General features: G+C 35.9%; 1 protein-coding gene across 3 annotated transcripts in view; it reads right to left on the reverse strand.

The window, feature by feature from the left end:
- LOC134649628 (uncharacterized) overlaps window positions 1-26,229 on the reverse strand; it is a 297,644-nt gene that overhangs the window by 191,383 nt on the left and 80,032 nt on the right. The window contains exon 1 of one of the 3 annotated variants that reach the window (XM_063504463.1): window positions 16,147-16,393. The exons of the other annotated variants lie outside the window; for them this stretch is intronic. The gene's annotated coding sequence lies outside the window, so the exon portion shown is untranslated. Of the gene's footprint in view, window positions 1-16,146; window positions 16,394-26,229 lie in introns of those variants that run through there. 3 annotated transcript variants of the gene reach the window in all.

Here is a 26,229-nt window from a genome sequence, read left to right on the forward strand (position 1 = left end):
TAACTAAACCTAATTAAAATGATGTGTGAAAGAGGGTGATAACTTGATTGTATGCTTTTAGGGTGTGTATGAGTGTGTGTGTGTGTGTGTGTGTGTGTGTGTGTGTGTGTGTGTGTGGGTGTGTGTGCGTGTGTGTGTGTGTGGGTGTGAAAGGTGTAGGAGAGCGAGTGAGTAAGGACTAGATGATGACAGACCTAAACATAAAGCCCTTGCTACACGGTCGCCGACAAGCCTTCTAACCGTCTGTCCTTGGTCTGACCTTGGTCAGTTTTGGTCAAATTTTGTTGGAAACAACTGTCTACACGGTCCGTCCAGACCAAGGCCACGCGGTCTGAGGGACTTGTCGGCGACCGTGTAGCAAGGGCTTAAGAACGTATTATATTTTCCGTATCATTGTAGGATAGGGTCACAAACCATTTTTTAAGTTTAGATTTAACATTTGATAAATTACATGTTTTTAGATCGATAATTTTGCAAACAGAGTTATATATACATTTATATTGTTTAATATACGCCACACAGGCCATAATATTGTAATACCGATCCCTCTAAAGTACTTACGTCTATCACCCTCAATATTATGACAACACAAGGCTTGTTCGTTTTTACATATTTTACTTTGATGCGATGAGAGCAATTTACCTATAATTTTTTTGTGAGCAGTGGCAAAAATGCCAACGCCGGAGGGTGATGATCAAATTACTTTTTTGAACTTTTTTAGCAGGTATATAATTAATTTTATGGTGCAAGGAAGAATTTGCCTTTGTAGTAACAAACATCTGACAGTTTAAATTTAAACGCAATGTGGTAGGAGCGCGACGAGCGACTGAGTGGTTTTCAAATACACGCGAAGTACTAGTACAAGTATTTGCTGCATCTAGTTAATGTAATGGTCTGTGGTACGTAATTTATTGTAGTATTGTTCGTTATGTAAGAGGAAAAGTTCTCACTGATGTTTGCCAAAGAAATCTGTCTCTTAAACTTATTCTATTTCTACTTTTTATGAGCCTATTAAGTAAGTCTCAAGATATTTTTACGAAACCTGTATTTCAATATCATGGCATGGACATATTCCGGTCTTTTAAAAGACATTTACGTCAGTAGATTATTATCTTTCCACCATGAAAGTTTACATAAAATTTTGTGTTTAAATCTCCTTAGATTAAAACTTACAATAATCCTTGATTGTATATATTTTTTCTTTTTTTTCATATTTGTGTAATTAAGTATACTGAATTTCCATCAAGATCTTTTCAGACTTACTTAACCATTACTTAATTGAAAAATATTAGTTTTCAGCAAAGTCGATTAGAACTCACCCATCTTTACTACGATGAGCACAACCATTAGCTGAATAGGTCAGGTGAAATGGCCTAAGGGAGAGGCTCTGACGCAAAAGTCAAGGCCGCTATTCTATTACACCGCGCCCTAGAAGATCTTAACCGACGAGAGGTCCTATTCAAATCGCTCACCGAGTTTAGGTTAAGGGAAACCAGTTTAGAAATGCTGACCGATGAAAGTTTTTGAAGACATCGAGCGAGCTCAAGCTACACTGGCTTTGCCAAAGAACTAGATTTGTCAGCACTCGCGCTACTAATGCATATAACTTGGAATGGACTAAGTATACCTATACGCTCTTTTATTTTCGTATATCGTCAAGGGCGGGTATCATAGCAATTTGCTTAATGTCCCGTTGATTGGTGTGTCGTTTGATTTGAATATTAGGTGCGACTTCTAATAATATAGATAGTGGAGACACATTAGTTTGATGCGCAATTACCTCAAAGATAAGACTTAACATTTCACGTGGATTAAAACTTGAAATGGTTAGTGAATAATGGGGTTGGTCTTATTAGTTTTTTGGAATCTTCATATATTTTATTCTGTTGAATTGGGAATTGTGATTAAAAATAAATCTTAATCATATTAACACAGTGCCAAGTAACTCTTTGTCATGATCAATAAAAATGTCATTTAAACTTAGATCAGAGAAGGAGATTTGTAAAGTATACAAAATAGAGAGAAACTAATTAAATTTAATCTTTAGCTGTCCCACGATAATTACAATATAAATGTAGTTAAATATTATTTTTAAAATCAAGCAAAACAAAACGGAATGATCTACTGATTTAGATTTCATTGGAGCTAATTTGGACCAGCATTAGAACCGTGCGACGCTAGAAGTTAAAACATAAACAGTTATGGAGTAATTGTGCCACATAAGTAAAGTCCCCTTAAGAACACGTTTAAATAATTATGAACAGTCATGTAATGTACCTATTATTTAAGACATAGGTACTCACAATATATTTACGACCATCGCCATTGAATTGTCAAAGAGGCTTAATACCCAGCAAGTAATATTTAACTACAAGAGAGTTCTAAAAACATTCATATTGACGAATTAAACATTTGCATGACAAATTTACATTTTGTTTACTTCCTTGATATTTGTAGCCGAGAATATGCACTAGTGCGGTAAGTAATGTGTGGGAATGCTTTGTTTATTTAACAGCGATTTGTATAATGACTAATAAAGAGCGTTTTTTAGGAAGATTAATTTGGCAAATGGTGGGAGTGTAATGCTAGTGGTAACAAATGGTCCTATTACCGCTGAAGGCACTGACCTTAAGATAGGTAAGGTGCAGGGGGACAATTTAAACTGCGGGGTAATTTAAACTAATCGAAATATCTTCAATGTTTTACATTATTAACCAGAGTCACATACAACACACCTTTTTCGCTACTTGGATATGTATATATATATATCCAATATATATATATACTATGGCAGACAACCCAGAACAGAGCTCTCTGCCGCAAACGTACAAGGAGACCCGACCCGAGATGAGCTGGGAAGAGGGTTGGCCAAAGAAAAAGAAGATTATAATTATGGCACTCTTGTGCACCTTATGTCAAAATAAAATGTGTCTGCTGCAAAATTGGGTATTTCAGCATTTGTCACTTTTGCACATTTCAATTTGAAATTTTATTGATTTTTAGGGCTCTGTAGTCAACTAGGAACCTTTACAGTTTAATGCTTGCAACTATCAACACGGCAGTCAACACGTTTAGGGTAACATTCCATTTCTGACCGCAGCTGCACTACTGGTACTGAACGCGTCGCTGTTACTGTCAATTTCCATATTAACATGAACAGTAGTGCAGCTGCGGTTGGAAATGGACTGTCACCATTAACTGGACGGATGCGTTTGGATTGGTTTGCACTGCCTCCTAACCTATTCGGTAGTGTAGTGATGCGGCCTACGAAGCAGGGGGTTCCGGGTTCGAATCCTGGTAAGGGCATTTACTTGTATCTTTATCACAGATTTGTTCCTGAGTTATGGATGTCTCCTATGTATTTAAGTATTTATCTCATTGTGTCTATTATAAATATCGTCGCATAGTAGGTACCTACTCACAAGTCTTATAAATTATAATAATTATTGCTTACTGTGGGACAAAGTCGATTTGTGCAAAATTGTTCCATAATTTCATTTTGCTACTGCAATTAAGATGAAAACTATTTCCACCAGTGTTCTCTGTAAACTATTAACTTATTCAAACCAGTCATTAAAATAAGTAAAGTATCTATAAAACTGCCAATGAATGCAATTATTCTCAGCATCAATATGTAAAGAATTATTGTTAAATATGTAACTGACAGTATATGATTAAGACCAATAAAAATCTATCTATCTATTGACGTGTGTAGGTTGTGGATCCATACAGAAGGCAAATTCTACTTAACTTACTTGTGTTAATGACAGTTCGTGTCATGACTGCTGTATTTTACTATGTTGTAAAGAAACGTATAATGTTCCTAGGTGATAACGACTTAACACGTTATGTGCTATAATTCCTAAGATTTTAAATAAACCATGTTGCTCGTAGTGTGTATAATGTATACTAGATAAGTAGGTACATACATACACATATTTGTATTGAAATCGCAAATGCCTTGTCAGTATAATAAATAATATTAATCCGAAAAATGGTGATGAGGGTTCAAACATGATTTGTCGCTCTGTACAAAACATACAAATTGTTGTTTTACCTAATAATTTTTTTTAGGAAAATAATCAATACACCAGGAAACCTCCATTTCACCTTCACAAATCACCGAGAAAGGAAAACCGATTGAAAACGCGCAGCTCTCGTTGTTTCTCTTTTATCAATCACTCATGATAAGGACGCCACGCGCAATCTGTTATTTTATAAGTACATTTCAAGGTTAGTTCGAGAGAAAAACTTGCTATTATCGACCGCGAGGGCTATAATCGCGAAAATCGAAGTTCGCACATTGCGGGCATCTTTCTCTGTCACTCCATCGCCTTTATTGGAGTAAAAGAGAAAGAACCCCGCAATTTGCGAATCTCGGTTTTCGCGGTAGGCCCCCAGATGTCTTTACTACTACAAGGAATCATAAATAACAATCGGCGACTCTCGTGATGATAAGTGACTCTTTCGTAGAATTCCGTATCAAGATATTTTTGTTTGTGCGAATAGAATAGAATAAAATAGAATAGAAAAACGTTTATTGCAAAAACCATCTACATATAGCATTATATGTAGATATTTTTGAAACATATTGTATCTACCGGCTTACTTTTCCTGTGTTTACCACATTACTAGGTAGGGGGAACCCTAGTAATGTGGTAAACACAACAAAACATATTTAAACACTGACTTTATAGCTGTTGAAATAGATTAGTTACTTACCAAGATTTTACACATATAAATAATAAATATCTGGGTGACCGAGCTTCGCTCGGAAAACATAAAAAAACTCGAAAATGCGCGTTTTCCCAGAGACCTAGCTAGATCGATTTTTCGCCCCCAAAAACCCCCATATAGCAAATTTCATCGAAATCGTTAGAGCCGTTTCCGAGATCCCCGAAATATATATATATGTCGCAGTAAGATAGATAAAGCCGTTATATAGTTATAACCCTAGGGATATAATTATATGTCGTAACATAGTTATACGAAAGCGATTCATTACTATCTTACTAGGAATATAACTATAATACGTCTTTAGTTTAGTGATATAGTTATATTACTGGATTCAGTTTAGTGAAATAATTGTAGGTAGGAGTGCGGCGGTGCGGCGGAGGTATAGTTATTTCCCTAGGGATATAGTTATATGCCGTATAGTACGTATTATAATCATATTCCTAGTAAGATAGTAATTGTAGGTAGGAGTGCGGCGGAGGTCTAGTTATATCCCTAGGGATATAGTTATATGCCGTATAGTACGTATTATAATCATATTCCTAGTAAGATAGTAATAAGTAATTGTAGCAGTGTAGTGCGGGGGTGCGGCGGAGTCGGCGGCGGGGGCTTCTTCGGGGGGGAAAGCTGGCGCGAGATTTGACAGAATTTCTATGAAAATAGCTGTCACTCAGTAGAAATCTCGCGCCAGCTTTCGTGAATCGACCTGTACTTTTACGTAATATTGCTAAAAAGTATTACAACTAATTGCAACCAACAAAGTTGATTTTGTAATAAAAATAAAAATGAATATACTTACTGTTTTCATTGATTACCTGGCAGATTTATAACCATTTAACCACATTAGTTTAGTCAAATACCGTATTATAATCAATAGTATAGTATATCCCTAGGGATATAACTATACCTCCGCCGCACCGCCGCACCCCTACCTACAATTATTTCACTAAACTGAATCCAGTAATATAACTATATCACTAAACTAAATACGTATTATAGTTATATTCCTAGTAAGATAGTAATGAATCGCTTTCGTATGACTATGTTACGACATCTAATTATATCCCTAGGGTTATAACTATATAACGGCTTTATCTATCTTACTGCGACATATATAAACAAGAATTGCTCGTTTAAAGGTATTAGATTATTCTCACGTGTCTGCTCTTAGTTACAAGTCAATATGATTAATTGGTTAATGGTTAGTATGATTAATAACAATCGGCCCGATACGAGTAATGCCGATGATGAATGAGTATACCGATCTGTTTGTGCCACGTGACGTTTTTTGGTTGAAGAAATGTCACCTTTAACTCTGACAGATCGGTATGGTACCGCTGTGACTTCTTGTAACTATTGTTCGAATAGGGCCGAATGTGTTTACTATAATCCTCACCATAGAAACATCGGGAGATTATCAAGTGCCCACGCCTGTAAACAATGGTACGATATCATCAGCTCGAGAGGCCCTTTGGCTACTTATTAAGCTTTTGACAGACCTTGGCCCCTTTTGCCAATATTTTTCCTTAATAAGTACCTAGTTGTAATGTGTTTTTTTTGGTACCCAACCGTCGAAATTTTTGTACATTTGTAATGAATAACTAATGATCTTGAGTGTAATGATTCAATTAATTATAATACTAGAAGCAGTTTGATGCGTAGATTTATATCGGATTAGTAATTCGAATTTTAATAAATCACCGTGTGATATTGACAAATGTTTCATGCAAATAATCTGTAGGAAAAACCAGTTGAACTGCCGTATTCGAACTTCAAGATATTCACAAGAGACGACACGTACTAGATCCATTCTAGATACGTTATAGTTTAGATTTCAACTAGTTCTCTTTTGCAGCGCAATTCGGGCAACCAATGTCACTTTTACAATAGATCGTGTTAAATATCTATTAGATGTGAATTAGATCTCTAAGTAATATCTTGTGGAAATCGTTCAAGAGTATCTCCAGAATCGCGGAAATGTCAAATTTGACAGGTCAGATTTTAAACATATCGTTATCGTATCTTGGCGATGACTAAACGATATCTAATAGATGTCTATGACAAAATCCGAATCGGGCCCGAAAGACGAGTGCTACAAATTACAAAGAATCTAATTTACGTCACTTTTTTTTACCAGTTGTGCGATAGTATTATGTATAAGTACCTACTTACTTACTAACAATGTGGATTTTTTTTTGTTGATTATTTATCACGTGGCGAGCGTATCTAAGTAACGTTCTAAATAACGTACGTAGTAATAATATTCGTTACTAATTCAAAATATTTTGCTGCGTACATTACGTTACATTTTACTGCGTATATTTCAGCAATCCGTGTGTAGCGATTTATATTCTTCGTGTTAGAGCCGGGTCATTCGCCGGGGCAGTCGAGTCTACGGTGAAATTAAATGTCAGTAAATTGATTTGACAAGAAAAAAAATTTTAAACAGTAATTTATGAGACGCATAAATCAAACGCTACGAACCGCAATGAGATTCCCCACCAAAACTTTTTTTTTAATTTCCTTTACAGTTGTAACGATCGTAAACGTTTTTCATAACACAAAATTAGTTTTATACGATTTTTTTTCTATCTACACAAACTAATTCTTTGTTTTAACGAAATAACAATTTTTTAGCATGGTTACATCAAGCTTTATGCTTACAATTTGAGGCAGACATCTAAACCAAGAAAAACTAATTCTTATAGTATTTTAACTAATTGATTAACAAGTTTGATGGGCGTTTATGAATAAGTGTTTACACGAGCAGCGCTTCTGAATCAAAGTGCGGTCGGGCCGTTTGAGTGCCTTCCATTTAAAAGATAAGACTTGCACCTGCAATCAACAGACTACTTAATACACGAAGCAAACTAATGAATAACAATTTAATAAAACACTTGACTACACCTTGTTTATAGGTTTTGATATGTGTTTAAGTGATAAATAGATTCTTTCGTGCCAACGTTCGAACACAAAATTGACAAAAATACTCATCACTATGTGAACATATAATTCTTTTAATAAATAAATTGCACACCTTTAAACAAGCTTAGACGTCAACTTCACAAAAATAGTAGTTATGTAAGTACTATTTTTGTGAAGCTGGTAAGTAATTGGTAGTACGTAATAAAATTTAGTTGGTAATACATTTAAATTTGCATGCAGTGTTTACCTCAATTTTATTGTACACTAAGCTCTTAGTTATTAAGGATTTAATAAATCTATGTAGGTATGCGTCAGTGTAACAGTTACTGATAAACCAATAACATAAAATAAATAAAATAAAATCCAGTATCATCGATACATTTTATAAAACAAAGTCCACTGCCGCGTCTGTCTGTCTGTATGTTCGCGATAAACTCAAAAACTACGGATTTTTATGCGGTTTTCATCTATTAATAGAGTAATTCTTGAGGAAGGTTTTGGTGTCATTTGTAAAGCTTTTGTTTAAATTCGTTGAACTACCCGTGCGAAGCCGGGGCGGGTCGCTAGTTTATTATATAATTTAAAAGAACATGCAATTAAATATTAACGATGTGATTATAAGTAATATATGATCATATAGTGAATAGCTACGTACGTATTAATAAGCTTTCGCTATGTTTCTTCACAATTAAAAGTGGGTTAAAAAAAGTGTGTATAAAAGGTTTATTAAATAAAATACTTCCTTAATACACATGAGTTTCTTGCATTATCAAGAAAGTTATAGTCACGTTAGCAATCTAAGACGCCACATTTACTACTAAAAGATACATCAAGATAATACCCTATTGTGAACCTTCCTAATGGCGGCGTGGTGTCGTAAAATACACCGGCTATAGACATCAAAGAACCTGAGCCCGTACCATGAGTCATTGACAGTGTCAAAACTGACATAAACGCTTTCGAGAACGTAATTTACTTTCTATACATCTCGCTTGCCCTAATATGCGAGTACGAGCGAGATGCATAGAAACTAAATTACGTTCTCGATGGCGTTTATGTCAGTGTCAAACTGGTGGTAGTGGTGCTGGAGCGAAAACGCAAGTACGTAGAAATCGAGGTGTGCTTCAAAATTGCCCGTACAAAACCAAACAGCAAATATCTAGGGAAAGTCGCACTTTCCGTTACGTATTAACGACGTTTTGTGGACACTCCTATTTATTTAGTTATTTGGTGAGAAAGCATCTTTAAATTATTATTAGTCTTTTTCAGACGGTTCATTTGTGTATTCTGTGTACCTATGTCACTTATTAATTAGATGCAAAAGATTGATCTGTGAATTATCTTGAGTAAAGTTAAGTACAGTTAAGATGGCTCATTGATTATCATATTAATTAGGTTTCTTATAGTATTTTATGCAACCGTTGTTTAAGAGAGATCAAAAAAGGCGAGTGGCGTGAGTAACAATTTGAGGCGAAGCCGAAAATTGTAAATAAAGACGCCACGAGTATTTTTTGACTCAGTTAAACAACGTTGCATACAATACTTTTTCTATGACCAAGCACCTCCTTTGAAATAAAATTGTAAATTTAACAAATATTTTTCATTCGAGAAGTAGCAAAAATGGAGGGTCCGAGCGGAAAACGAATGAATGAAATTAAAAAAAAAAACATGTCTAGGGTTCACTTATTTGTCAGAGATGACATTTAAAATAAGGTTGGCAACATTGTATTTTATTCAATATTTTTTATGTGGTCATTGTTACACGAAGTATCGTAAAAGTGCCAAAAAGTTACTGCGTGTATGCACAAACGCTTTTTTAGGAAATAGACTAAAGACTTGTCTTGACAACTATAAGGTAGGGTTTTAAAGGTGTGTGCACGACCCTTTAAATGACAAATAAAAGTACGGGAGTAGAAAAAATATATTATAAGTGTATTATCCAAAATATGTTAACCTACAATCAATTGTATGAAAATAAACAACTTTTAATGCAACTTAGTAAAAAATAAATGAAGCCAAGTTATGCACGACACGGAAGTATAAGGTAAAAGAAAAGATTGATCGCTGACCTGACCTACCCAGGTATATTTTCAACTTTATATAAGGAATACCACGCCATTAGGTGGCACACTGAATTTTCTGCAAACAAAAGTGAATACTTGTTTACTTAGAAATAAAGTAGACATTTATACATTTTTCTGGAAAAGTTTTGGGATGTTAATGGTTTTTAAACTTTAGATTTGTTAATGTCCTTTGACTATTACGTTTGTAGTTGCGTTCAGAGCTGTAATAAAACTCTGATTTTATGGAGAAGGGAATGGAATTTGTACTTTTAGGTACATTTTACTAGTGTGCGGGCTGTTCCATTACTATTTTAAATCGGCCTTCAAGCCGTTAAAGACAGGTACCGGGTTGCCCTACGCTCATTTCCGTTAATATATGAAGAAATGTAAATACAGAGTTATTTTAGGAACCAGCAACAAGGCTTAAGTAATGATTAGTTTGTAGGTATACGTTCAAGGTAAGCTTTGATTCTTTAGTACAAATAATAGTTTAATTTTGTATTATCAGTCACTAAACCCCTTACACGACTCAAACCATACTCAAACCATATGCCGCTATTAATTAGGAGTTTTAAAATAAAGCAGTTGATGGTTGTTAGGTCACGGGAACGTACAACATCTGTATGCAACAAACTAAGGAAAGATGTACATATTTACTTCGATTTTATTTGTATTTCCACACATACTATACTCTGGCAAACTCACCTTTTCAGTAAAAAAGGGCGTCAAACCAAAATTTTCTATGGGAGGATACCCTTCGCGGCTACATTTTATAAATTTGCCGCCATTTTCCCGTCCGTAGAAAATGGATTACCGAACTATACAACTTTTTTGTCATTTTAAGGTTTGATAGCAGCTAAATATGATGTCATGTGTCTGGATATATCCGACAATGGAAACCCGGGCCGCAAAGTTAACGACTCAACGAGGGAGTTGCAAGGGGGACATAATGCCTTCCTCTGACATTGATCATGAACTAAACTGATTGAAGGATGTGTGACTCGTGTGGATACATATCAATTTCATTTTAAGCGTTGACTGAATTGGAGAGCGAAAAATTAAGTATATTTTGAATGATTGATGAAATGATGATAGATGCGCATGTTGAACTGACACATTGTCAATATTATTAGTATTGATATTGTAAATAAAGAATTACATTAAAGTAAGCTGAACAATTGATATCAATTATTAACCGTTTGTTTCATTAATTCAAATATTGTGTTTTCTACTGTAATTTCAACTACGTACTGATGAAAAACAAACGTAATTCTAATTGTGTGATTTAAGTCACACCACGGATAAAAAAATAGGGACACTATTTTTAACTACCATAATGAACGAATATTTATTTAATTCTGAATCAGTACCTAAACCCAAAATATTCAAAATTGTGCAAATACGCGCATATTTTTAGACGGGGCGTTTTATGTAAATGTTACTAATTTACATATACACCTCGTTTAAAAGCACGAAAAGTGTCATTTACTTATATTTCGTACCTATTGGTATAATTCTTGACTGATTTAAAAAGGTAACACAATATTAATGTTGTGATTTACACTCATAAAAGACAACGATGACACCGTGAGCGTGTCACATGTAACGTCCGATACCATTTCAAATTGGACCTTCCCAAGGTCGCGGCGAGCGTGACGAGGTGATGCATGACACTTGCGCGAGCGCACGATACCGGTACCGGAGCCCGATTCAGTTTTAACAACTTGTGACGGTTTCGATCTTGTTTTGATACGAACTAATAGAAGTTCGCAACCGCTTGGTGCATGCGAGATGAAGTGGTGCGTGAGATGCGCGCCAATGAGCAAGATGATCAGGGTCGTATCAAAACCACTTCGAAACAACAAATTGTTAAAGTTGAATCGATCTCCTGGTGGTGTTACCTTCGCCTACCGAGTTCTTTAGAAAAATCAAAAGTCACGTTCGAACTTAACTGGATCTGTATTTAATTTCACATTAATTTGACAACACTATTTGATATTGACATGGTAGACTTGTCGACGCCGTGTCAAACATAAAAGCTGTCACGCTGACGCCACGTCACCGAAGTGTCAAAACTGAAATTGAACTTTATGCATAGGTATATGCACGTGTCGTAGGTCTATGTTGCTATGTGGTCTGTGACCGATTAATCGGTCTTTGGCGTTGAACCTACGGTGCGGATATATCGGTCATTGGCGTACAAAAGGTTAAGTATATGGTTCAGTTGAGCGGATAGTTGAGTTTGGTAAGTGTTCTGAATAACGTTACATCTCATATGTTTGTTATTCAGAACATCATACTGAATCTATTATTACCATAATATAACGTATCTTAAGACTATAAGTAAAGTGACTTTTGGAGCTTTAACCTTAATAATACTCCCATTGAAGAAACTCAAAAATCTAAATTCTTAGGTTTAGTTATCGATCAACATTTAAATTGGAAAGATCATGTGGACCTGGTATGTTCCAAGTTATCGAGGTTTGTTTTCGCCTTAAGAAGTCTGAGGAATTCAGTTTCTGTTCGCGCCGCGTTAACTGCTTACCATGGGTATGTGTCGTCCACTCTCAATTACGGACTCTTGCTCTGGGGCAATTCTGTTGACGTTCACAGGGCATTCATAATTCAGAAAAAATGTTTAAGAGAAATAGGTGGGGTTCGATTTGATGATAGTTGCAGACCTTTATTCCATAAATTTAAAATTCTCCCCTTAGCTTCTATGTACATCTTGAAGGCATGCCAATTTATTAAGAACCACCCAGGATATTTTAAAAACAGAGATGACATGTTTGCAAGAGAGCTACGAGCCCAGTATAAAAATATGATATACCAGCCAGCTTGTAAATCTGATATCTATAGGAAAAATGCGTATAACATGTGTATTGTTTTGTTCAATAATCTCCCTCATGAATTGAGAATATTGCATGGAAATGTATTTAAGAAAGAACTGACTAAATGGCTCCAATATCATTGCTTTTATACTATTAAGGACTATTTAAATTTCGAAATGTAATATTTAAATCATTCAGGACATAACTCTGACACCATCAATCTATTTTATTCTAGCTTAATTTTTTTTTTTTTTAATGTGCGATTTATAAGTATTTTTAATTTTATTTGTAATGAATTGACATTGTTTTATTAGGATCATTATAATTGTATTGCATGTAGGTACCTGATGTACCCGTAATATAATTTACAAACATTTTGCATGTTGGCTTTATGTCGACTGAATACTGATGCTATAACTGTATTAAAACCTAATTGTAACGTATTCTGGCAAATAAACATTTCATTTCATTTCATTTCATTATATCCTGATCTGTTTTTATACCCACATCCGAGATGACTGGACGGAAAGTAGCCTGAGACCTTATTTGCCAACCTACTAATAAAATCGCTTAAAAAACGCAACACATTCACATTATTTATATGAACTTGCTGCGTTTTGCTATAGGTAATGTATGTTCCACAGCTTCTGTACGCCGTATGTTAATTACGAGTACGTCAATTTCACGCATGAGTTTGTTGTGCACGCCATGATTTGACATAATATTACGGTCTCGGGGCGAATAGGGGTGATAGCTATTAATAACATATGATCTTTTGTATGGCGATATTTTTTATCCCAATTAAAAAAGGTAATTTTTAGGCCATACATTAGACAAAAAAATAAAATATCAGAGTAATGGCTAAAAAGTTAGCTTAAGATGTAAGTATTATGCTGATCGAATAAGTTGTTGTGAGCAAATTTTATGTTCGATTACTTTTTTGCTAACCGAGAGCTCTGCCAAGAGTGTCAATTACTTACTATGGCATATAAAACACTTGCGTCATAATTTTATGGTCGTCTTTCTGACCAGGGGCGGCCGGTAGCTATGTATTATGGGTGTTCACTCACAATAAAAAACAAAAACTAAACCTACACAATCAATAAACCGTCGCAAAGTACCTAGATGTCGGTTTCCGTCCACCCGGTCATTGAACTCTCTTATAGATTTTCGGTATTACGAATATCTTGACGACCGATAGACGCCAACTGCAGTTCATTTTACAAATGGATATAATGTTTTTATTTAAATTTTATGGAAAGATGTGCTACATTGGTTAACACACCTGTTTCTGTCCAAGCAAACTCACCGCACTGCCGTCGCCCGCGCCCGCGCCAAACACAAAACATATGTATAGGTAACACGAAAAACAAAATAAGCTAGTTACTTTTATCACATTCACAGAACGCAACCACGGTGTTTTTGCATATTGATCTAATTTAAAAAATATATAAGTTTTTATTTTTGACTAACATTGCTACGAAAGTTCAAGGTCGTCCATAATTTAACTCGAGTCGATTTTGTAAACTTTTTCACATTCTCACGTTAAATCATTCATTAATTTTTAAACACCTCACAACAAACAAATTATGTGCTTTAACTGTTTAAACTCTTGTTTCATTATTTAGAATGAAAAAAAGCCAAAATTGCATTCCCGCACATACTTTAAAATTGACTAAGGTCAACATCAACATGGCGCGCGGGATGCGCGCGCAGATCAACCGGGCTCGGAGCGCCGCACCGATTTTGCCTCTTCCCTCATAGAAAATCTTTTGTTTCACGTGCGAGGCTATGACGAAACTTCTCTTTCGCTCTTATTGAATTTCCTATTGATCGAATGTACTAAATCTTTTTCCATAGGAGCGCAATCCAAAGCGCTCCGCTTCGCGCGTTACCTTTGATTTCTATGAAATTATAGGAGTACGCCGTGTAGGTAGTGGTGAGCTGTCTATAAACTTATAATGAATAAAGGTTATTATTTAATTGGTATTGAGTTTTTTACGATATATCTTAAATAGTAATATATTAAATAGGTACCATAATTTAATTTTGATTATTTATGGGAGTGCACCGCACAAGCGCTCCTTAAGGCGGGCCGCGCCTGTTTCTGACTAACCATTAACATTGTAATAGTAGTTATACTTTATCATTTTTCAAACTCTAACGTTGATCAGTATTGTCAGTTGTCTTCGTTGCTTTATGAAAATCACTAAATTAAACTGAGAGCCAGTCAGTGTTGGCCGAAACGTTAATGCAATTGAAAATGTTGGCCATTAACCATTATAAAATGAACCGTAAACTGTAATCGTCCGTTACGGTTTAAGGTTCAATTTATAATGGTTAATGGCCAACATTTTCAATTGCATTAACGTTTCGGCCAACACTGGAGCCAGTTAATGAAAATGTCAGTGCGAATCGCGCCACTACGATTTATACATATATGAAAAAAGTCGATTTAATTTATAACTAATTTAATTTCTGTTTTGTTGGATTCGTCTTTGCCCCGATTAGCAGAATATCTAGCTATTGAAATATCGCAAAAATAAGACCCAGAATAATGGTGAACTTTTTCTCGTTTTACCATCAAATTGGTTTATTCTTGCGCCTGATCACAAAGCTCAGCTAAAACTAAGCAATTAACAAACAAGGCATTCGTTGACTTGCGGTACGAAGTTCGCTGGGACTGCTAGTAACAAATATACGTTATTATTTTGTTCTCATGAGTACTTATAAGAAAATCTTTGAACCACTAAAAAGAAAGAAATATAGTTTAAATTAAAAGTTTCAATCTTTGGATTCTAGTGTGCGTGTATATATGTGAATCATCCTTTTTTTGTACGGCAAAAGCGAACCTTGTCTTTTAGCAAACAAAAGCACGTTCGAGGAAATGGCGATCATAAACGCGGCTAATGACTAAAGTTACAAAAAATTGTGTGATCTAACAAAATGCGTGATCATCAACTTAAGTACGTACATGTATGACGCTTTGGAGCGCAATAATGTCGGTACTATCGTGGTGAATAAGCCTCTTTTATCGCGCCTTATAATCGTCTGTGAGCCTAAAATGTTCGAACAATGACACAATAAAAGGATTGTGATTTGTGACAACGCTTAGAATCAAACCATAGTTTAATGTTCATATGGTTTTATATTACGAGGAATTTATATTTTTGGGTATTAGAGAAGGGGCCTGTTTTATTACTCACTAAATGGCTGAACCAAGGCAGTAAGCGTACTTATGTGCCGTGCAGTTAAACATATAGAAGACAGTTTAATGCTACAGAGTGAACGTTACTTCATAGTTAGTTATTGATAATAGTTACTGTAATCGAGGATAATCAAAATCTAAATACATTATTTGTCAAAGACATTAGAGTTTGATGTTCCGTCCATGAAAACTCGCGGATTTTGGTGAAATTGAAATGTAAACATTATACTTATCTACAAGTTTAAGTCAAATCTTCAAATCGGCAAGCATATTCGCAAGTTTACCATGGTACGATTCATGGACATTCTCATCCGTTGTAGAACATATTTCTAAGGTTTCTGTACAAAGATATTATTATAGATTCCCTAGTCAATTATACACTTACCGCTATCGTTATCGGTAACATCTGTTGTCAGCTGGACGACAACTGACACCTCATACGTGTCGCGCTCCAGAGTGCCTCGAGTCCACGGCAAGGAACTATGATTGTGTCATCACCACACAGCACTGTCACGGCCACCGATCACAAGTCACTTAGCATTACTGATCATTAAAACTGGATTTGTAACACTGTTTGGTCGTTTTGAATTCACAACACTGCCTTTCGGTTTGATGGTTAAGCTCGATTAATTTTTCATAATTATTTCGTGGGCTTTCGTGGATTTAAAATCTTGAGTCATCAAACTGTGGATGATAAAGTTAATTTAAATGTTAATGACTATACAAATAAAAGAGACGGTTTATAGCAACCTTGTGCTTTATTTTCTTACTGCGAAAAGATAAGGTCTGATAAGAATGAAAATTAAAACGGTATTTTATTTTTTACTTTTATAATCATGTGCATTGTGTTCTTAAAAAATTATGAAATATGTGCCTATTTATCTTGTTTATCTGCAGTTGTAAAAATACGTGTAAATACTGATTTCTATTTTTCTTCACGATAAGACGTCGACGTTACGTATCAATTGTACCCGTTGTTTCCGATTTCTTTCAGTTATAAAAATGTACTTGTAAAATAATGTAGTTCAATAGACGTTGGTAGTTAAAATCAATTTATTAAATTACTCTATCGCTAGTTAAAGCTAAGTCATTTAACATTCTAGCACCAAGTTTAACCTTGTGCTAATGAAAAATCACGGTCGCTATTTTATTTCATAATAGAATTATAGCTTGGTGCCTGGGAACGAAGATACGTTTTTTTCCATTCCTTAAGAAAATTGACTCTCTAAAGTCTAATTTAGTTTGCCAGTTCATCAATTCTAAAGGTCGTTTCATTAATTACTTAACAATGGGTAGAACAAATTATTGAACGCTTGTGGTTAAAATGGCATGACAGTGCCCCCGTAAGTATCGCGAGCGATCGAAGCACGTGACGAGCCGGCCCGGAACATGGCGCGCGCGCAGGCATAGACAATCCTTGAAAACGGCAAACGAAAACAAATGAAAAACAACCAAATTAAAAAAAACCTACACCACTTTGTAAAGTGTCACGAGAACTCTAGAAAAACACATTAAACGCAACGCAATTCAATGTTGAGTTGAATTGTTATTTCCGCTAATATCCACTCATTTTGTACTGTTTATGTGGAACTGGCCATGTTCTTTACATCTCCGATCTCCATAACAATGATCATAGAACAATAACTGCAGATAAATAAGCGTTTTCCGTATGTACGTGTGACATGAATATTCATATTAGTTAAATAGCACTGCCACTGAGATTTCAGGATATTTTAGTCGTATACGAAATCTGGATTCGCGTCAACTGATTAAAATTCGCGGGTTTACCGGCGACAATGTCAAGTGCAAGACCATTGAAGGAAACGATAATGGTATTGTTTATCACACTCGGCCCTACAGCATCAAGATAAGTGCATCCCGTTTGAACAATGTGTAAAAAGGTGAAGAACACTGATAAGGCACAATACGGTTGGTACGAACCTGGCGTCGCGCGCGTGCGGTCCGCACGGAGATCGCCGCGCGAATGGCCAACGAGTCTTCTGCTATTGTTTACAACGGTAATTACCTACGAGCATTTTCACGGCGAGGAAAACTGTCTGCAACCCTCGTGAGCCACGTGAACTTGGTTGCTGTTTGAAAGGACTTAGTAAGGAAAAGGCAACTTTTTCTGTTGTATGATTAATTTGTTTTACAATTCTAGATGTTAATAAGATAGATAATCTGAGACGTGTATGCAACCCTAGCGACTCACAGGCGTAGTAATTTAAAGACAGCTTTTTCATTTTTTTTACGTTAGATAAATTCCAAGATATTCGTGAAATTGTAACTAGCGAGTGGTGTAGGTAATTTTAAAGGAAATAACTTATAAGGGGCAGCTTTTGTATATTATATTAATTTGATGTGTGTAGAAGATGTAAACAAAACGATCGTCAAGATTTTTTGTTTGTGTTACCTTTCGACGGAGACTGGTGAGTGGTGACCTATGTATCGGCAATGTTAATTACCAAAAAAACACGAGTTTTATTTTTAGGTTTCATTCACAGTGTATTCGTAAAATCACTATTTTTAATACCTACCTACAAATTTCTTGACACTTGTTTTTGTCATTACGGTTCATTACGTTTTCACGTCACGTTTTTCTAAATAAGTATTTAGTAAACACATGACTTGCCGAAATAGCCATTGTGCACAGACTTACATGTGATAGGATCCTGACTTTAGAGTCATTAGTTTATAACTGATTCTGATGTAAAATCAATTAATTTCTCGTTTGCTTTGATCGAGTTCTTGACCTTAATTTTCCTGTTACGTTCCGTTATTTCCTTTGTATTGTTATTTATCTGTTATTGTCTTATTTTATACTAATTTGAGAGAATGCATGGAACCAAAGACATCACTAGGTACATTGTATAAAACAAAGTCGCTTCCCGCTGTCTGTTTGTCCCTATGTATGCTTAGATCTTTAAAACTACGCAACGGATTTTGATGCGGTTTTTTTAATACATATACAGTGATTCAAGAGGAAGGTTTATGTATAATTTGTTAACCCGTGCGAAGCCGGGGCGGGTCGCTAGTAAATAATAAAGACTGATAGTTGTAATTGTGTTCGGTATCATTATTGTAACTGACGTGACATTGGGGAAATGTCAACTCCTACTACCTATTGATACATATGTAAATATCTATGATTAAGTTTTGTAATGGATGAATACCTATATTATGTAATTCGTGTAGCTTTTGTGTGACATGTGCATTAGACCACCTATTCCAATAACGATGCTCATAGTGCCTTATTAATATACATATATATAAGTATTATAATACCGAGACCTAGCTAAATCGAGCCAATATGACGTATTTTGCATGGAGATTGACCGTCTTCATTAATGAATTGTCTGTATTCTAGCTGAATGTCGAATCTGTTAAACTGGTTATTCGAAACTCGTCCATTCGCTTCCTTCTCATACATCTTCAAAAAGTTATTTCTGTTCGTAGGTGTTGTGACGTGGTAACTATTTTAAATCGAATAACTGTGACGATTAAAACTGGGATTTTGGAACTATATGAAAATTTACATAAATCTATTTATTCACAGAAAATATTGGTCCACATATTGCAAAGTAAAATAAAATAAAACAATACAAAAGGTAATCACGGTTCATATCCCGGTCGATATGTCTAATGAAACTAACCGTGAAACATTCAAAACTGTTAATATAAAATAAAATGAAATGAAACATTAATATGACATGAATACAAATAAAATTACATCATGTGTTTTAACGGCCTAGTTGGGATTGCAGATGGAGGCCCTAGGTTCAAATCCCGACAAGGGCATTTAATTATTTGTGTTTATCATGAATATTGTTTCTGAGTGATGAATGATTTCTATTCTATTACCCACCACCACCACAGAAGCCTTATTGAGCTTAATATTAAGTTTGTAACACTTTTAGAAAATAAACTATTCTTATATTCTTATATGGGACTAGGTCAATTTGTGTCAGATTGTGCCATAACATTTAGAATCTGACCAAGCTTACTCTGCATGACATTTGCAATGACAATGTGTGGCAATGAATGTCAAACGAATGTCAAATTTCTATGAAAATATGTTTATAATGACTATCCCTTACTTTGCTGAAATCGGTGTTAGCTTAGACGGACTGGGCAGTATTGACATTAAAGATACGCGTAACATTGAAATTGAATTGAAAGAATACAGTAAACATTTGAATAAGTTTTTATGCATGGCGGGGCAAAATAAACATACATTAATATATTAAAATATATTTTTGACAACTCAGTAAACCACTCGAGTTCTTTAATGAACAATAAAACGAAATTTCAACCTCACAATGTTGCAAAAACATTTAAAATAGACTATCAGAGTCCAAATAAATGGCTCAATAAGTCTCAGTAGTAAATTATTTGCACGTGTTTTTTATTTACGGGCCATTTGATACCTGTTGAGAGATAATTAACATATGTAATGGATTTTTTGTCTCATACATCGTATATCGCATCAATCGGAACACAGTTTTTTATGGACGACACGTTTTGTTCATTGAATATAGTAGCTAACGTAATATGTATACTTTTGTAGGTAGCCCCGTAAACGTATTTAACGTATTTTATTTAGTCGGGCCGATCGGATCGATAACCACAAGATAAAGCATACTAAGCTCCTTTTAATTGTCGTTTACGATAAACGATAACGACGCAATAGGATGCTACCTTAATATTATACGCCTGATTTGAACGTTACATAAATACAGGATGTTTGCTACATCGTTTGCCAAATTAAAACGGCAGATAGGTTGAGTCTTTTGCTATCTTCTCATGCCTAGAAAAAAAATTGGCCATGGTTTTTTGAAGTGAAAACTTCTTTAGCGGCGCTGGGCTTGGCACTTTTTGAGGTCAATAAAGAAAAACTCAATGTTATTTGACATTTATGTTGCGGACGCCTTTTCAAGACTCTTTACCTATGTTCAAATAATTTGACGTTGTCATGGCAGTATGTAAATAAACATGTCAATGAAAAAGAGTGATCTTATTTGAGAATGATAATAATATATAATCTTCTTCTTCTCAGCATATTTGCGTCCACTGCTGAACATATGCCTCTTTCATGGATTTCCATGTTGTTCTGTACGCGGCGGTTCTATGCCAGGTCGGCCCTGCCGTCTTTCTAATGTCGTCCGACCATCTGGCTCGTGGTTTTCCGTCACTCCGGCTTCCCAGTCGAGGTCTCCAGAGCAGTACTCGCTGGCCCCATCGGTCGTCATCCCTTCGACAGATATGGCCGGCCCATTCCCACTTCAGTTGCGCAATTCTTTTGGCAATGTCGGTAACTTCCGTGCGTTGGCGAATGTCCTTGTTGCGAATTCTGTCTCGCAGGGAGATCCCGAGCATCGCGCGCTCCATAGCTCTCTGTGCCACTTTTAGCTGGCGGACCCTTCCGACAGTCAACGTCCATGTCTCGCATGCGTATGTCATCACTGGGAGGACGCATTGGTTGTAGACCCTGGTTTTCAGTGACTGTGGGATTTTGGACATGAAAACATCGGCTAGTTTTCCAAATGCGCCCCAACCCAATTGAATGCGCCTACTAATTTCAGCCTCCAAGGGGTTGCCGTCAAGCGTTATTTTCTGGCCCAAATATACGTAATCGCTTACTCTCTCCATCGTTTTGCCTTCCAATGAAATGGTTGCCGTTTCAGCAGTGCTCATCCACTTTGTTTTCTCCATATTCATTTTTAGACCAACTTGCATTGATGCCTGGCTTAGATCATTGAGCATTTGTTCGAGATCTTCAGGTGTCTCTGCGAGTAGAACGATGTCGTCAGCAAAGCGTAGATGGTTTAAGTACTTTCCATCTATTTTGATACCTATGCCGTCCCAGTTGCAGTGTTTAAATACATCTTCTAGAGCATTTGTGAAAAGTTTTGGAGATATTACGTCACCTTGACGCACTCCCCTTCCGAGTGGTATTGAGGTTTTGGAACCTTGAATCTGCACTATCATTGTCGCTAAGCGGTAAAGGTTTTTCAACAGCTGGATGTACCTGTAGTCTATTCGGCAACGCTTTAAGGAGTCAAAAACTGCCCAATGCTCCACCGTATCGAACGCCTTCTCATAATCCACGAAGGCAAGGTATAGTGGCATATTGTACTCAAGTGATTTTTGTATCACTTGCCTCACTGTGAAAATATGATCGACTGTACTAAAACCGCTCCTGAAGCCCGCTTGCTCTTTAGGCTGGTATTCGTCCAATCTTCGTGATATTCTCGATGTGACAGTTCGTGAGAATACTTTGTACACTTGGCTTAGGATATATATAATAAATAAATAGAATGGAGGTATTCTATTATGTAAACGTATGTATCGTGTTACCGGGCGTCGGTAACATAGTGAGGTGAGTTTTCACTTCTATCTGCACTCCCGGAGTACAACCGTTGTTGCTTGTTTTACTACTGCACAGGTAACAATTTGAAAACGAGAACTGGCATAGAGGTGGAAAAAAAAACGTGCGCAATTTTTTTTCTAGGCATGAGAAGATAGCAAATGACTCAACCTATCAGCCGTTTTATTTTAATTCAACCACCTTGTATATTCTTGACATACTATGTAGTACGTAGTACCTACCTCCCTACCAACCCCTACTCAGAATTATGAGTAGTTTTAAGAAAAGAAACAATAGGTACCATTTCTAAGTACAGTCGAATAAAACAAATATAGGTACGATATGCATCAAATCATTTATAGATAGGGTACGAAAATTTCGCAACATGACGGCCATGTTATAATATTTTGCAATTATATATGTCAAAAAAGAATCACAATTCGGATCCCGGGTTAAGATATACAACCAAAGCCGATTGTTTAAAAGTGCCGCAGCCGTCCAGACGAGTTAATAAGAAAATTATCTTATAATGCAAACTGGGGGGTCGTTACAATCACATACCGCGATAGGACGAGCCCAGGATATAGAATAACCAGTATAATGGTTTTACGATCACTCGTAGTTGTCACTATTCATACAGGTCAAGTAACAGTGGCTAGTACGAGCCTTAACTTATCCATGCTCAGTGAATGAAAGAGAATACTTACCTCGTGACCGTCGACTTACGGACTGATGGCCAGTAAGTTATAAAAGGGTTTAGTGAAATTAAGACTGAGGCAGTATTGCCAAAAGATAGTGATCATGCAAATAAGTGTTAATAGTTTTTTAAAGTTAATATTTAGACTGTAAAACGTGGGAAAATAAATTAGTTAAGTGCCTCTACAAATAGGTAAATCTAGATGCGATAACTACTTACGTAATTAAACTTTCCGTATATTTACAGAATTCCCTACTTTTGATAGATACATATATTTTATTAATACGTAGAATTTCTTAACGGAACATTTGATAGCTTGAAGTGAATCGTTAAAAAACAATTTGCAAATAAAATTTTCTGTATAAATTTCCTACGGTAATCTGTGTTAGATAATAATAATATTAAATTTGTTATTTTCCAAATGCTTTCGACTGATAAGATTGAAAAATGGGTAACTATAAGTTTAGTTTACGGTGAAGCCAGACGAGCGTAATTTTGTGAGTTGTGAGCTGAGTAATTTCAGCTGCAGAAATTTTTATGTATGTCGGCAGATAACTCATTTGTTGCGTAGCCGTGTTAACCAAACAGGCGTTTTGTATGACACCGAATGCACAGAAATTGATCAAGCGAAATTACGCGACCACAGCAAAAAAAATTAGACTCGTCTGGCTTTATACCCTTATATACTTACTACCTTGCAGGACCGTGTGGATGTGGCTTAAGCTTATCTCATGAATGTAAGAGCCACGTGTGGACGTACCTAACAGCGGTCTTATGGCGCGGTTCGTTGCTTCAGCTAACAACCTTTATCCTGTCGTGTAAAATGCGATTATCTTCTGTTAGTCAGCGTTGTCGTGGCGTGGAATCATTCTCTTATATGGCTATTAAATTAATGGAACAATAACTATGTAAATTAAGTATTGTTTTGTTTTTATTCTTTAGTCTCTCTTTGTAACAAAGTGTAGCAACGTCACTATAAGCGTCATACATATTTTGTCCCTTGCCAAGTTGAACAGACTGCTTAGAGTCCGACCGCAGTATATTTTTATGCCACAAGTGCTTTATTAAATACGGTACTCCTATGGGAGTCACCGAGTCACCTTGTCACCTACCTGTCACTGTGGTGCCGAGGAGCAGAGTGTCCAACATATTTCCCAAGAGTAGGTATCCAATATATCTACACGATTTACTGGAGGCCCAGAAAGACCTAAATGTTAACGACGAATCTGTCAAGTGGATTAATTCTCTGGAGCTAGATTTATGATTTCTCTGTATCTGTTACCTACTGTATAATGATATTAATGCCATACATTATAGGAATAAATATTAAATAAATGGGATATATGCAAGGGCAAAATTTAGCGTGATCAGACGGAAAACTGTATAATTTTGGTGATCGTATGTAGCCACGAGACACACCTTAGGCACCACACCAAGATACCAAGATATACTAAGATAGCTAATTCAACTATCCAAAGGTGTGTCTTGGCTACCATATATTATGTGTATTGTAACTTTTTTATACATACATTTTTTATTTACGATATTCACTCGTCGATATTCATACGTCGTGACATGCATAATCTCGACATAACTCGGCGATTACAACAGTTCATTCCTAACTAATGTTTCCGTTAAATAGATTTGACGTAATTGGTTTTAACTATATGATAATTATTTTAATTTATACCTACCTATACTGTATTTATTTCCAAGATACTTGACAGATAAAATCATGGTTGAACTTCGTGCGTTTTCTCATTTTCCTTTTATTGTAATGATTTATAGGAAATGTTTGCCTATAATAAACTAGCTCTAAGGACGATCAAATCATATTAAATAGGTACATGCTGCAACTACATAAGTAGTTACAATGAACAATAATACGCATTATGTGCAATTTAATATGCATTCTTAATTTATAACTAAATCCGTTACGGAAAAGGATATTGAAATAATAAGGTATTATTTTCTGGAGTTGTTTTTGTTTTCATATATACCTGTGACTTAATTGCCAATAAAATTCTGAGAAAAGTGGCCAAAGTCGGATCTTTTAAGAGGGTAAAAACAACAGCAATCGTGACTGTTAACTGAAATTCATGACAATGACTTGGAAACGATAGCGTATCATAAATTCATACTGAAGTTCTAATTAAATGTGAGTACCTACCTATGTAAAAAAATACATATCTAAGCAAGCGATCACGATGTGATCAAGATAACTTAACAAGTCAGTCAGAAAAGTTCTTCCGACTGCGCATACCTATTATGGACTGAGATTATTTGTTACGTAACGTATTCAATACAATAAAATAATAGAGCTTTCTCGACTTCTTAGCTATACTATACCTACCTACTTTATGATATGTGTATATATCAACACTACCACTACTAAAACGACAAACATTGTAATATGTGTTGCGAATATCTCCTTGTCAAAATGTACGGCGACGGCGTGTAACATTGTAGTACCTAATGTACCTATCAGCTAGATGAGGCTCGCCGAAATTAACATGTCTGCATTGTTTGTCCAGTTATTACCTGAAACAAAATAATTAAGACTTAATATTAATCGAACTCGTATTTTTGCTGTGACATAATTCAGAGGAGCCACAGGTTTTACTGAAAATCTTAGGTTCGTTAGGTATCTTCAAATGGCCGAAGGCCAAACCGCACAGAAATATAGGAGCCCCGCGGCAGCGGGGCTCCGTCGACATCGCTAACGTAAAGATAAACCGACGAAATGTAGGTAAATAAAGGTCTAAATAATTGTAGTCATTTTGTGTTCTAGACCGTTTGCGATGTAGACTAAAAGGGATATAGGCAAAATATTACACTAGTCATTTTGTGTTCTAGACAGTCCGAGACCAACCCGTGTGAACTCGCTCACCTAACGAGAAGTTTTTTGTTTATTTATATGAGCCTAGAGTGTTCCACTGCTCACTGCTGGGCAAAGGCCTCCCTCCTCCCTTTCCACGTATCCCGGTCTCTCCCACCAGTTCCTGTCAAAGTTTAAATAAGTTATTTTTTTAGGTAATATGGTATGGATGTCGGCGGCAGATCGTAAAATCGGCCATATCGAGATATTCCTAGGCATATCATGAAACGCCGCCATTTCATGATCTGACTAAGATTAACCCAGGCGTATCACGATCTGCCTTATGAAAGAGGCGGCATATCGGTCAGACCAATGTATTCGTTGATATTCCTAGCTTCATACCGGGCGCATCGTAGATTAATTGATGAGATATTCCTAGGCATATCATGAAACGCCGCCATTTCCTGATCTGACTAAAATTAACTCAGGCATATCACGATCTGTCTTATAAAAGATTCGGCAGATCGATGGGAGCAATGAATTCGTCGAATTCCTAGCTTCATTCATACCGATCGCATCGTAAAAT

The sequence above is a fragment of the Cydia amplana genome, chromosome 7, assembly GCF_948474715.1.
Source record: "Cydia amplana chromosome 7, ilCydAmpl1.1, whole genome shotgun sequence".
In the NCBI taxonomy this organism is placed as follows: domain Eukaryota; kingdom Metazoa; phylum Arthropoda; class Insecta; order Lepidoptera; family Tortricidae; genus Cydia; species Cydia amplana.